Raw genomic sequence first — 13,852 nt, forward strand, 5'->3', positions numbered from 1 at the left:
CTTATTGGTCCACTTGTGAGGATTTTTGTTTTCTTTATGTTGAGGTGTAATCCATACTGAAGGCTGTGGTCTTTGATCTTCATCAGTAAGTGTTTCAAGTCTTCTTTGCTTTCAGCAAGCAAGGCCGTGTCGTCTGCATTATAGGTGCATTACAGGAGTGAGCAAATAGATGTCTGATGTTGATGACAGTCAGAGTTTTTACTGTGAAAGGAATGTTTAAATACGGACTGTGGGAAGGAAAGAAAGAATCCTGCTGAGGTGGATTGGAATTACAGCTTATTGGTATGGATTCATGATTTCTAATATATATTTGTATGTGTATGCATTTCTTTCCTAGCTCTGCCTTCTGAAAAGATCTAGAAACAAAGATATCCCAACACCAACGAGTGTATTTAGCTCCCAAATTATGGTCTCTGATGCCATTGTCCACTGAAAGAAACTAGGGTTCCCCAGAGAAATGACTGGTTACAGGGCTGTGGCAAAATGTGTATAATATATACCTGGGAAATTCTGTGCCATAAAATAAGGAAGTGCTCAAGAAAATAATGATGAACATGGTGCAAGGACATAGGAGCCAGCTTTAAGAAGCTCCCACTGGCCTAATCTGACATTTTTGAGCACTCACTTAGTTAAAGGCAGTAACTAATTATAGGCCATTAAAAATAGGAATTCATGAATTTATTTTTAATGATAGATATAGATAGATGATGGATGATAAATAGATAATGGGGGGAGAAGAGAAAGCTGTTTTTCTTGTTAGTAAAATGCTGTTACTGGGGTTGGAAAGATCATCATTCTGTAACCATCATAATGAAAATCAGTTCAAATAATGAATCATTAATGGATGTTCATCTATGGGGAAATTTTGATAACAAACAGTATAACTGCATGGTCTTAAGATGTCGCCCCACATTTCGCTTGTTAGGAAGAGAAAGATAGAAAATAGTAACTATACAGTGGAGAAATTGTACATTACCTTGACTGGGTGATCAAAATTAACATCACCAGTGAGGGACAAGTGGACACCATGTACCTCCAAAAGTGATGCACTGAGAAGGACACTACATCACTTATGGAGGTGTCATGTGATGAATTACTTAGTATGGCCTTTCTCCCCATGGTCTTATAACTCCCACCCAGGTTACTGGGCGGGGCTGTACAAATTACAAATAAGATCATTGTGGCCCACCAAGGGGATTGGTCAGTTTTGCCTTAAAAGAGAGCCAGTTCCAGAGCAGAAGGAAGAACCCACTGCCACCAAGGAAGGAGAGACCAGCAGGAAAGACCTAGCAGCAGGATATGGTGCGACGGGCTTCCTGGCCCATGGAAAGAGGGAGCTGAGTGCCTTTGGGCAGAGACTGAGGGCCAGGGAGAGGCGTGCCTATGAGCATGCCTGGGAAGAAGTTATCCTGATGGAAGAACTGTATCCTGAGTGTTCCTGAGCCTGAATTGTAACTGTTTCTTCTCTAATAAACCCCATAATTGTGAGTATGGTCTGTGAATTCTGTGTGGCCATTGCAATGAATTATCAAACCCAGTAGAGAATGCTGTGGGAGGGACGGTTGGTGTCAGAATTGGTAAAGATGGCAGAGAGAGGAGACACATTTGACCTGTGCCTCAGAGGAATCAGCCTTGAGCTGTTGATCTTGATTTTCCTTCCCCCTTGTGAGGCTGGAGGGGTTAGATACCGCCCCCACACCTTTTTTCCAGGATTCTAGCCTGGAATGCATAACTTGAATCTAATTATGTGAAAATATCAGCCATATCCCAAATTTTCCAGTTTGCCATAAGTTAATTCCAACTGTACTTTCTATTTTAAAAGGGGGTTGTATTCTTTAAAAATATCAATATATAAATGGCAAAGAAAGCCTATGCAAATGTTCTAGGTTAAAAGAGATAGAAGAGACATGGCAACTAACTGCAATACCTAACCCTTGCAATGAAGATTAAAAAAAAAATACTATAAAAAAGGATACTATTGGGGACCATACTATGGTGGGGCATTTCAATCAATTGACATAATATAGTTCATAAAGTTTATATTCTACATCCTAGTTTGGTGAATAGTGTCTAGGATCTTAAAAACTTGCAAGCAGCCATCTAAGATACAACTATTGATCTCTACTCATCCAGAGCAAAAGAGAAAGAAGGACAGCGAAGACTCAAAGAAGAAACTAGCCTACAGGACTAATAGTCTACACAAACCACAGCCTCATCTGCCCTGAGACCAGAAGAACTAGATGGTATTGACTGTTCTGAACAGGGCACAGTAGATGGTTCCTAAGAGAATGGGAGAAAAATGTGAAACAGAACCTCAAATTCTTAAAAAAAAAAAAAAAGACTTAATGGCCTGTTTAAGACTGGAGGACACCCCAAGACTATTGCCCTAAGATACTCTTTAAACCTTGAACAGAAACTAGCCCCTGAGTTCACCTTTTAGCTAAGTAACAGATTGGCTCACAAAATAAAGAATATCACCTATGAATACTGTGATCCTTTAAGAAATCATCTATATGAGACCAAATGGTCAACAATTACTTTAAAACAAAGAAGAGAATGTGTGAGGGCAGGGAAACTGAGTTAATGGAAACAGACCAACCATAACAGAAATAATAAGAATGTTCATGCTATTAAAGAATATGACCAATGTCACTGAAAAATTTGTGTAGAAATTGTTAGATGGGGGCCTAAACTGCTGTGTAAACCTTCATGGAAAACATAACAAAATATTATTTAAAAAAGAGGGGATACTATTGACAGAATAAGGGTAGTAGATTATATCAGAGTATTATTATCAATGTTTACAGAAGTTGATAACTGCATTGTGGTTATTCAAGAGAATATCATTATTCTTAGATGATAGGCATTAATATTTAGGGGAAAGGCCATAATATATGTAATTTACTCTCAAATGAGTCACAAAAAAAATGTTGTGGGGAAAGAGAACGTAAATGATGAAGCAAATGGGGCATAATGTTAACTATAGGAGAAACTGGATAAAGGTATTTGATAGTTCCTTGTACCATTCTTATTCTTGTGATTTTTCTTTCATTTTTTTTTTCCGATTTTTAAAAGTTTTTTAAATGTTTGGTTTTCAGTGATTACATTTCAAAAGAGAAATGTGAACCTGATTGCCTCAGACTATCCTGCTGCTCCAGTGAATTTCAACACTTCTGAATACAGCAGCTTCTCTGCCCACTCATGTGTCCTTCCCAATGCCATCCTTCTCTCGAGATTCTGATAGGATGGGATGCAACAGGATGGGATACACTCTTCATTACAGTGGGCAGAGGGCAATGGAAAGGAAGTTAAATGGTGTCCTTGATCAGCCTAGGGGAGTTTGGTCCTTGAGTTACCATAGGTTATTTAGAATACGGGTAGCTACCATATTAAGTGCCAGGACTCCACCAAGAACTCCGCACATATTATCTCATGTAACCCTCTCAACAACTTTGAGAGGGAAGCAATAATGTTCTTGTTTAACAGAAGGAAACTGAGATATAGAGGACTTAACTTGCAAGAAGTGACACAGCCGTGACTGGAATCCAGATTGTCTGGTTCCAAAGTCTGTGCTCTTCATTTTTATGATGTAATACCTCCCCTAAAGGTAGAAAGATCAGGCCCTTCTAGCAAATCTTACTCAATCTCGAGCTCTCAGTTCAGATGATTGGTCCTCTATGAAGGCTTCTTTGAATCCCAGGAAGGCGTTGGTGCTGCTTTTCCTATTCTCCCATCTCACTTTGTACACACCACTAAAAAAAAATAATAATAATAATACTGTATTATCATTGTTTTTGAATATCTGCTGTTTTACTTTCTGGACTTTGATTTCCTTAAGAGCAGAGATTTTGTCTTTTCCTCTTTGGATCCCTAGCACCTATCACAGTATCTAGTCCGCAGCAGGCATTCTTTAAATGCTGTTCACGTTATATTGGGTTTTGATAAGCAACTACTGAGCTCTTAAAACAGCTCTTTGGTGATTCCTTTTTATACATATGGAAACCAAGGCTCAAACTTGGGCCTTGAGTCAATGGCTTGACAAGATTTCCTGCAAAAGCTAATATAGTAGTTTCCTAGGGCTGCTATAACAAAATATCACAAATTGGGCAACTTACAAGAACAGAAATTTATTGTTTCACAGTTCCGGAGGCTAGGGGCCTGAACTCAGGATATCAGCTGTGTTGATTCCTTCTGAGGCCTCTGAGAGAGAAACTGTTCCATGCCTCTCTCATGGTCTCTGGTTGCTCCAGCCCTTCCTTGACTTGCAGCTGCAGCATCACATGGTATCCTTCCTCTGCCCCCCGTAGCTACGTATCTTCTCTTTTATAGGAACATCAGTGATACAGAATTAGGACCCAGCCTACTCCAGTATGACCTTCCATTAACCTAACTGATTAACACCTCCAGAGACCTTATTTCCAAACAGTGTCACATTAACAGGTACAGGGATTCAACATTTTTTTTGGAGGGGAGAGAGAAACACAATTCAATCCCTAACAGCTGATATGATCTTAAATCTTATTAATGGCAGAATCATATGGAGAAAGTAGAAATGTATGGCTTGACCTACTACACCTAATCAGGCCAAGGCCAGAAACTTAAACTGAGTTCCACTTCCATATTAAGGTAGATGTAGACAAACTGTATGGAGCCTGGGAGATGGATAAGAGCAGATGGCACTCCAGCCAATGCTGTATAAGTGGTGACCAAAGAGACTAGGATTAATGGCATCTCAGGGGAGCCATGATGGCTATTTTCAAACACCTTAATGCATCTGACTTTTCTAGTTGAGCACCAAATGATGAACTTCAGCTAATGGATAGATATCAATGGAAAAATGATTTGGGTTCAGTATAGTAAAGAATATTCTTTTATGTAGCTGTCCAGAGATGGAGTGATCTGCTTTAGATAACAGTGAGCTCTCTGTCACTGAAAGTATGCAAGCGACTAATGGAAGACCTCGTGTTAAGAATATTTCAGAGTGGATTTCAGCACCAACTGATGAAGAGAGTGGGCTAGATTCATGGCTTCTAAATGCTAGTCCTTGTACCAATATCAAGCTACTTCTGGTTCCCAACAAAATAAACATAACTAATGGCAAAGTTGTGAGTTTTTCACAAAGCTGAATTACTTCAATTTAAAGGATTGTCTTTTATTTAAAAATTATGCTTTTAGGTGTTCAAATTTCCTTTTTTTAAATAAAATGAGGGTGGTAGGTAATTATTTAGTGCCTTTATAAAAAATAGTATGACAGCTCTGTGTTGGTTTCCAAAATGTCTTATGAAATTATAGTGACCTATGAAATTTAAAAGCCTATCAGCTAATGGACCAGACAACCTCTGCAGTTCCTTCCAATGCCAAAAGTAGATGGCTTTACATGCCACAGACTCTGAATCTCAAATTTCACAAGCCAGGCCCAGCAGAAATTTGCTGGCTTTGAAGTCAGACACGCCTGCCTTCACACCATAGTTCAGCTAATTATTAGCCAAGGGACTTTGAGCAAGTTGTTTAATATCTGTGAACTTCAGTTTTTTCCATCTATAAAATAAGGATAATGATAAAATCCTGCACTACAGTACCATGGACTTTGGAGTTCAAAACACCTAGACTTGCGTGGTAGATAATCAAAATGGCCACAATTCTTTGCAACTTCTTCCACTAAGAGGTGAATGGACTTCTCCACCCTTCAAATCTGAACTGGCTGGGTGTTGCTTTGGCCAAAAGAATGTAGCAGAAGCAACATTCTGAGCCTTGCTCTCTAGAGTCTTTGCTCTCATTTGCCCTCGCTCTTGGAACACTTCTGATCTGTCATGTGAACAAACTCAGGTTACCCTGCTAACTGGTGAAGCCCACTCACTCCCACTGCTCCAGCTGATAGCTGAGAAAGACTGCTGAGAGGCCACTCAAAACCAGCAAGCCTCCGTCAGCCCTGGTCCAGGTGACCACAGATGTAGGAGAAAGCCCAGTTGATATTACCCAAGCCTGATTATCATCAGAACAACCCAGCTGACCCTTAGACTCATGAATAATAGGTTTCAGGGTGATGTGTTACTCAGTAAAAGCTAACTGCTACAGGTTTCTTCTCAGAATTTATGTTTTCTGGTTAAGTGGTCTTGGGCAAGTTATTTACAGTACTTTAGCTTCAATGCTCGTATGTGTAAAATAGATGAATAACTCCTACTTCATAAGTTTATTGTGAGAACTAAGTAACATAATATAATTAAAATACTTGGCACACAGCATCTAGGAGATATTAAGTACTCAATTAGTGATAGCTTTAAGTATCAGGACTAGTAGTGGTAATAATAGTAGAGGTAGCAATACTTCCTCCCCATCCTACCCTCCACATTGATTCCAGTCCCAAGAAGTTTCAAGTACAGGTTGCTTGTTTGAAGTAGCTATTTATTCTGTGCCTAATAAGATGTCTTATTTGTTGTTGTTGTTAGGTGCCATGCAACCCCATGTACAACAGAAAAAATCACTGTTTGGTCCTGTGCCATCGTCACAATTATTGTTATGCTTGATCCCATTGTTGCAGCCACTGTGTCAATCCATCTCGTTGAGGGTTTTCCTCTTTTTCACTGACCCTCTACTTTACCACACATGCTATCCTTCTCCAGGGACTGGTCCCTCCTGATAACATGTCCAAAGTATTTGAGACATAGTCTCACCATCCTTGCTTCTAAGGATCATTCTGCTGTCCATCTTCCAAGACAGAATTATTCATTCTTTTGGTAGTCCATGGTGTATTCAATATCCTTCACCAACACCATAATTCAGAGGTGTCAATTCTTCTTTGGTCTTCCTTATTCGTTGTCCAGCTTTCACATGCATATGAGGTGATTAAAAACACCATGGCTTGGGTCTAAGATGTCTTAGGCGACATTTAATCAGACACGGTTTCACTGAAGTATATTCCTGATTCAGTGTCTGAACTATTTAGTAATACAAGGTAGGTTCTAGGGTAGCCCAAAATATAGAGAGTTGACAGCATAGCTGTTTCCAAGTCAAATAGCACGAGGAGGGTGGAAATGGGATGGACTCATTTTGAGGGGTCATTAAGCACCAGGCATTCTCCTACAAACTTTACATGTGTTATTCACAACAATCTGGGATCCAGCTTTTTTTTTATTTCTATTTACTGATGAGGAAATTGAAGCCAAGATTGTTCAGTGGCTCTCCCATGATCATACAGTCTATTAGAAACAGAGCCAGTATTGCACACAGGTTAGGTGAGTCCAGAGTGCTTGATCTTTTCTCTAAAGACTTGCTGTCTTTCTTAGAGATCATCTAATAGGTATCTTTGACAGCAGCCTCCTTTCACCCCCACTTCTACTGCCTTCCCAGTGAGTCAGGTAGCACGTCACCATCACCTCTCAACCGCATGCTTACAGTCGCCTTAACAGCAGCCTTTTGTCTCACTGCTCTAGGCTCACCCTATGGCAACAGCTTCCACTCACTACCAGAGTGACCTCCATGACATACAAAGCCGATTATATAAAATTTCTGCTTTTCAAAGTTATTCCTCATCTTTCCTTCACCTCCACAATAAAATCAAAGCTCTTCTATGAGCATGCAAGGCTCTAGCTACTTCCTCAGCCATAGATTCCAACTCTCCTCATTCTGAGCCCTGTTAAGCTTCTTCTAGTTCTCACAGTCCACCATGCTTTTCCTTGTTGCCACTTGCATTCTGTCATTCTCTGGTTGTACTCTCTCTAATGGTTTAAATTCCTAACAAACTCTCACTTGAACTTCAAGTCTTCCTTCAAATGCCAAATCCTTTGTAAAGTCTTCCCTGGCTCCCCTGAGATTAGATGTTCTCCCACCATCCCTTCTCTCATCCAGTTAAATCAATACTCTTACTATAACTGTCCCATCCATCTTCCCTATTTAGAATCACAGAGCAGGCTATCACACAAAATCAGTTCATTTATGATAAAAAAAAAAAAAAAAAAAGATTTGTATTTGGACCATGCTAATAAAAGGATTTTTATCATTACCTCTGCTGTTCAGTTTAGTGGACAAGAGATCGAGGCAGAAACCAAGTTAGATGTCACTAATTAGTTATGAGACTTTAAACCAGTCAGGATCACAGAGGTGGAAGGGAACAAGTGTCTGGTAAACATCTCATTTTTAAATACAGTAAAGAACTGCTCAAAGCAAGCAGCTATATTCTAAGCTGAGGAAACATTTGACTAAACAAAAAAGAGAGAGATGACAAGGAAAACCCTAATGGAATAAGTAGAAAAACCTGCAGAAAGGCTTAGAGAAATCATTTACTTCAATTTTCAGGGCACCAAGGACAGAATGCATTTTCCTTGTGAGAAGGAAAGAGGAAATTTTGTGAGAAACAAGATCTTTCCAGAGCAGGTGCTAAAGAAATTAAATGTCACTGAAGATGGACCAAGGCCAGAATTACCGTGCACGTGGTAAAGAAGGAAAAGGTATCTGGCGGGGCCAAGAGCATAGAGGGAAGGAGAGAGTCTGAGTGGCCTGGGGAAGGCAAAGGGAGCCAGCTGGTGCAGCCCATGCTGGCGGCCAGCAAAAGGTCTGTCCTCTCCAGACATCAGGTAGGTTCCAAAGAACACCCAGCCTCTGGAGATGTGGGCCGTTCTTAAGTTACTCTGTAAAACAAATAGTAAGGACAATTTAATTACCTGCCCTTCGAGTATTAAGATGAGAACATTCTCAAGCATGTTAAAACTCAAAGAAAACAACAGCTCTGAGCCTTTCTTAAAGAAGGTATTTTCAAGAAATATTTTGTACTTGTTTACTGTGGTAAATATATATGCAACAAAACATTTGCCATTTCAATATTCTTCACATGTACAACTCAGTGACATTAATTATGTTTATCATGTTGTTCAACCATCACCATTACAGCAAAGCAATGAGGCTACAAAATAAAAGAACCCTCCAGTGGAAAACCCTTGGTAAAAAGACTGTAATGAGAACAGAATTCGAATGTGGAATTAGGATTAAACAACTGTGAGAATTACAGCTACAGAATAGAATAAATAGTATGAGTTCCAACAATGTAAAAACATTTCACTAAGAAAAAAATTGGATGTGTGAGGAGGGGATGTGGAGACATAGATGACCTAATATTCTCATATTTCAAAAGAGGCACTAATAGATAGTGCCCAACTTGAAACATATCGTTTAAAAACATTGTTACTTCATCCTCTTAATATATTTTATAATATTTTTTCTTAATTTTGAGGTACATTGTAAGAATTAATATCTCTTACTGTGAAGAAACTATCTTAGGTTCAGCAATTCCTTTTGTTTTTTCTTCCTTCTATTCAAGAAAAAATAAATACGATGTTTTTATTGAAAAAGTGCATGCAAAAAAGAATCCCATTTTAAAAAATTATTTGTTACTTGTAAGTTTTATCTCTGTGTTTCCATGGAGAGGCATACAAAACAATACCCTCTAAAGCTTGCAATGGTAATTTCTTCTACGAACTCTTCTGCTAACTAAAAGATTGACAGTTCAAGTCTACCTAGAAGCATCTCAGAAGAAAGGCCTGGCAATCCACGTCCAAAAGATCAGCCATTGAAGACCCTGTGGAGCACAGTTCTACTATAACACACATGAGGTCACTACGAGTCAGTATCAATTCGACAGTAACTGGTTTGGTTTTGTTTTTATGAACTTTTCTCTATTGCTTGATTTTTTTTACTTAGAATGTATACTTAGTAGACTTATAAAAAAATAAAAATATTATTCTGGAGGGAAAAAAGATATCATTCCATAACACTCACCCCAGCTCTCATGCCTACTCTGGTTGGTTGGTAGTGGCTGCCTGGAGAGTCAGATTCAGAAGGATTTTGTGGCTATATCACTGTTTCACAAGAAATAATGCTCTGACTGATGAGCAAATTTACTGTGGTTCCCAAGAAGCAGTGATGCCACCCAGGGTACGGAATCACCATTCCAACAGTCTGATAAAAATAGGAATGACATTTGTGTATAACAATTAGAAAAGTCAAATAAAAGACAGATGTTTATGTCATTCACTCAATAAAAGTTTACTAAGCATAGACTTACATATGCTAGATAGTTTATATGCAGCTCGAGAGTACAATTTATGGGCAACCATAAAAAGAGACAAATAATAATTGTATTATACTAGTCTCTCTACTTAGTGTATATTTGAAATTTCCATCATAAAATATTTAAAAAATAAAAAATGGGAATGGAATTAATGTAGAAGCCTCTGTCACTTTAAGAATAAGTAGTATTCATACACAGATACATCAACTACATGAAAAAATGCTCATTCATCTCATTGAGAGATGCTTTTCAATAAAATTCTAATTTTATCTTTAATACTTCTCAGCATTCATAATGTATTTAGATTATTTTGATCAAATGGGAACTCATAATAATTGTAGTGATAACTCAATCCAGCAGAAAATATATATATGTATATAAACCTAGATCCTCATGGTGACAAGATTTTTTTAATTATTTAATTGTTTTCAAATGATAAAAAGATAAATAGGGAAAGAGTACATTTAAATGATTTCATCCTTTCTTCCCTCTCCAAATGCTTACTGAGCCAAATGTGGACGGGTTCTGTGCTGGTTGCTGGGTTATAAAGATGGATATGACAGTGCTGTTGTCTAGGAAAGGAAGCATACAGCCTAAGAAAACAAGACTGGTTACTGGTCATGTAATCAGTAACCAGTTGCCATCAAGTGGACTCTTGACTCATGATGACTCCATGTGTGTCAGAGTAAAACTGTGCTCCCTGGGGTTTTCTGTGGCTGATTTTTCCGATGTGGATTGCCAGGAATTTCTTTTGAGATGCCTCTGGGTAGACTTAAACCTCCAACCTTTCAGTTAGTAGCCAAGCACATTAACCATTTGCACCACACGTAGGTAGAAGGAAAACCAGGAGAGAATGGACCCTTGGAAGCTGAGGCAGGAAGAAGTTTCAAAGCGTGGCTGGTCAGTTCTATGCCCAAAGAAAAAAGTAGAGTGAATATTGAGAGCAAAGTTAAGAAGTCACCAATATTTCAATAGAACAGTAAGCAAAATTCTTTTTTTCCAGTATCTATGATTGACTAGCAAAGGGCTATGATTAAGTTACGCGTTTGTATTCACAGCTCCTGGAGTAAGGACGCTTAAAGGGGGACTTCTAAACCCTCCTAAATATCCACAGCTAGAAAATCAAATGTTCAAGACAGATGTGGAGAACTTCTGGCGGGGAAACCCGGAGCCAGAGAGGAGGGCTAGCTCAGTGGCCAACACCAGTTGTAAGCACGCTTCCAGTAAATTTATCTGGTCCAAATTTCCTGGGATCCAGGATGAAAGGAGGCTTTAGGGCTGCCTAACAACGCTATGTTTATGCAACAGTCCCGAGGACATGGAGGGAAGGAGAGGAAAAAAAATAAAAACCTGTTTCAGGACAGGCTGCCAGAGAGCAAGAGCAGCCCAAATGATGGGGGAGCCCCAGCCTGGGAGCAGGCTGCCAAGGCTGGATCTGGCCATGTGATACCCAGGTTCCACAGGCTGCATGCTGACATGGGAAACAGGCCTGGTGGGTCCCAGATTTCCCCAGCTTCCCCCACTAATCACAGTTCGCCACGGCTTCTCCATTGTTTTCACAGCTGTTCAGCTGCTCCTGCTCAGAAAGGGAACAGACAGGCAGACTTCAAATCATGGAACATAGAATAATATTCTGGCCACAGAGAGAGTGAACAGATAGGTTTTTATTTGGGTGGGGGGGGGGGACAGTGGAGGGTGGCAGGGAGACCAGAAAGATACAAAACTCTTAATCTCTTTATTAACTGATCAAATGTGTGGTTTACTTAAAAGAGAAAAGAGACAGTATTCAGAATTAAAATTTTCTCCTAGCCCCAAAGTTTTTTTTAGGATTGTGTTTTTCTAACTTAAGATCATATTTGCCCATGAAAATAACACTGGAAATCGTAGCCATTTGCCCAGGACAGACCACAAAAGTCTATTTAATCCCTAATGTATTCAGTTTACTTACCAACCTGAGAAATTAGGACCTGGATCAGGGAGCAAAAAGGAGAAAATATATGAATAATAGTATAAATAACATAACTAACATTTATAGATTGCTCACTATGTGCTCAGTATAATTATATAGATACATATATATATATGGACAGACTACCCAATGAGCAAGGTAAATACGTGCTTAGGGCATCAACAAAACAGGGGCACCAGTTGTCCGACCACCACGTGTTTGTCAGTTTGTCATACTGTGGTGGCTTGAGTGTTGCTGTGATACTGGAAGCTTTGCCACCAGCATTTCAAATACCAGCAGGGTCACCCTTGGTGAGCAGGTTTCAGCTGAGCTTCCAGATTAAGAAAGACTAGGAAGAAGGACCTGGCAGTTTACCTCTAGAAAAAATTGGCCAGTGAAAACATTAGGAGTAACAGCGGGACATCGTCTGATATACTGCTGGAAGATGGGCCTTTCATGTTGAAAGTCACTCAAAATACGACTAAGGAAGAGCTACCTCCTCAAGGTAAAGTCAAACTTAATGACGTGGATGGAGTCAAGCTTTCAGGACCTTCATTTGCTGATGTGGCATGACTAAAAATGAGAAGAAATAGCTGCAAACGTCCATTAATAATTGGAACATGGAAGGTACGAAGTAAGAATCTAGGAAAATTGGAAATCATCAGACATGAAATGGAATGCATAAACATCAATATCCTAGGCATTAGTGAGCTGAAATGGACTGTTATTGGCCATTTTGAATCAGACAATCGTATGGTCTACTATGCCAGGAATGACAACTTGAAGAAGAATGGCATCATGTTCATCATCAAAAAGAATATTTCAAGATCTATCGTGAAGTACAAGGCTATCAGTGATAGGATAATATTCACATGCCTACAAGGAAGATCAGTTAAGACGACTGTTATTCAAATTTACAAACCAATCACTAAGGCCAAAGGTGAAGAACTTGAAGATTTTTACCAACTTCTGCAATCTGAAATTGACCAAAGATGCAATCAAGATGCATTGATAATTACTGGCGATTGGAATACGAAAGATGGAAACAAAGAAGAAGGATCGGTAGTTGGAAAATATGGCGTTGGTGATAGAAACGATGCTGGAGATTGCTTGATAGAATTTTGCAAGACCAACAACTTCTTCATTGCAAATACCTTTTTTCAACAACATAAAAGTTGACTATACACATGGACGTTGCCAGATGGAGTACACAGGAATCAAATCGACTACATCTATGGAAAGAGATGATGGAAAAGCTCAATATTATTAGTCAGAAAAAGGCCAGGGGCTGACTATGGAACAGACCATCGATTGCTCATATGTAAGTTCAAGTTCAAGATGAAGAAAATTAGAACAAGTCCAACAACATCCAAAGTAGGATCTTGAGCTTGTCCCACCTGAATTTACAGACCATCTTAAGAATAGATTGGATGCATTGAACACTAATGACCAAAGGCCAGACGAGTTGTGGAATGACATCAAGGATGTCATACACAAGGAAAGCAAGAGGTCATTAAAACGACAGGAAAGAAAGAAAAGACCAAAATGGATGTCAGAAGAGATTCTGAAACTTGCTCTTGAACATCGAGTAGCTAAAGCAAATGGAAGAAATGATGAAGTAAAAGAGCTGAACAGAAGATTTCAAAAGGCAGCTTGAGAAGAAAAGTAAAATATTATAATGAAATGTGAAAAGACCTGGAGATAGAAAACCAAAAGCAAAGAACATGCTAAGCATTTCTCAAGCTGAAAGAACTGAAGAAAAATTCAAGCCTTGAGTTGCAATACTGAAGGATTCTATGGGGAAAATATTAAACGACACAGAAAGCATCAAAAGAAGATGGAAG

Source organism: Trichechus manatus, unplaced genomic scaffold (assembly GCF_000243295.1).
Source record: "Trichechus manatus latirostris isolate Lorelei unplaced genomic scaffold, TriManLat1.0 scaffold00003, whole genome shotgun sequence".
NCBI lineage: Eukaryota > Metazoa > Chordata > Mammalia > Sirenia > Trichechidae > Trichechus > Trichechus manatus.